We start from the raw sequence: 1,069 nt of genomic DNA on the forward strand, positions 1-1,069 counted from the left end.
ATATTGGCTGGCTGATATGTTGCTGTGATAAGGGCACCAAGATATGACAGTATAGTGTACATAATCGATTTACCGAACCGAATGTGTGTGACCGGCCCAGTGTACGCCCATTGCACTCGGTGTAGGCTACTCAAATAAGCACGGTTTTCCTAGTCATCTCTCTTTCTTCAACATCATGTTCATCTACTTCTTCCTCATTTTACTCCTTGTAATGCAGCTGTGATGTGACTCCCCCCATGTTCCCGCGTTTGGCTGCGTCTACCACATCTTTGACGGAAGCCTGAGGACAGACAGAGACCGGTTCCACAAACTTGGCCTGACCGCAATGAACAGTCGTGGCGCGGTGAAAATAACATCTCTACGCCTAGCTTCTCACTTCTAGGTTGTCTGTGCATTTGCGCGAAAGTGAATCTGTTTCGATTTTTTTTTTTTTTTAATGTACTCAGTAAGATCATCTTCGAGTTTGAACATGAAAGGAACATGAGTAAAACCTGCGCAGAAAGTTAGCCAAGCGCATCACAGACTTTAGTAGAGCAGTTATTCTCACAGGTCGCTGACAGCCTATGTCCTTGTAGTGAAAATCAACGGTTATTTTCACTGTTCCTTGTGTATCTTCCTAACGACTCTCATCCTTTGCCTCTCACGTTACGCCTGAATTCCATGCTATAGCAGGAATTCCTCTAATTACTGAATAATCTCCTTTTTCCCACAATATTCACATGGTACAGTAGCGTCCACCGCACTACACAAGCATCGTTAAATGCTATATTTATGTACTTCTGTGGCCCAATAAATTCCACTGGTGACTCCTGTTTTCATCTATCCCTCATTTTACACATCGTTTCGCAAATGAGTAGGTCAAGATTATTATTATAATAGAAAAATAAATAAATAGAAATCATGACAATCTACGATTTTGACGATGATCGATGGCAAAGTAGAGGAAGGGTTGAATATACTCACTCCATGTTTAGAAAATAAACACTACATTTTGGAACGAAATATATCGATCCACTTCAGACTTATATAAGATATGTGCACGATAGCTATTTATAGAAACAGTACAAGG

The sequence above is a fragment of the Penaeus monodon genome, chromosome 23, assembly GCF_015228065.2.
Source record: "Penaeus monodon isolate SGIC_2016 chromosome 23, NSTDA_Pmon_1, whole genome shotgun sequence".
In the NCBI taxonomy this organism is placed as follows: domain Eukaryota; kingdom Metazoa; phylum Arthropoda; class Malacostraca; order Decapoda; family Penaeidae; genus Penaeus; species Penaeus monodon.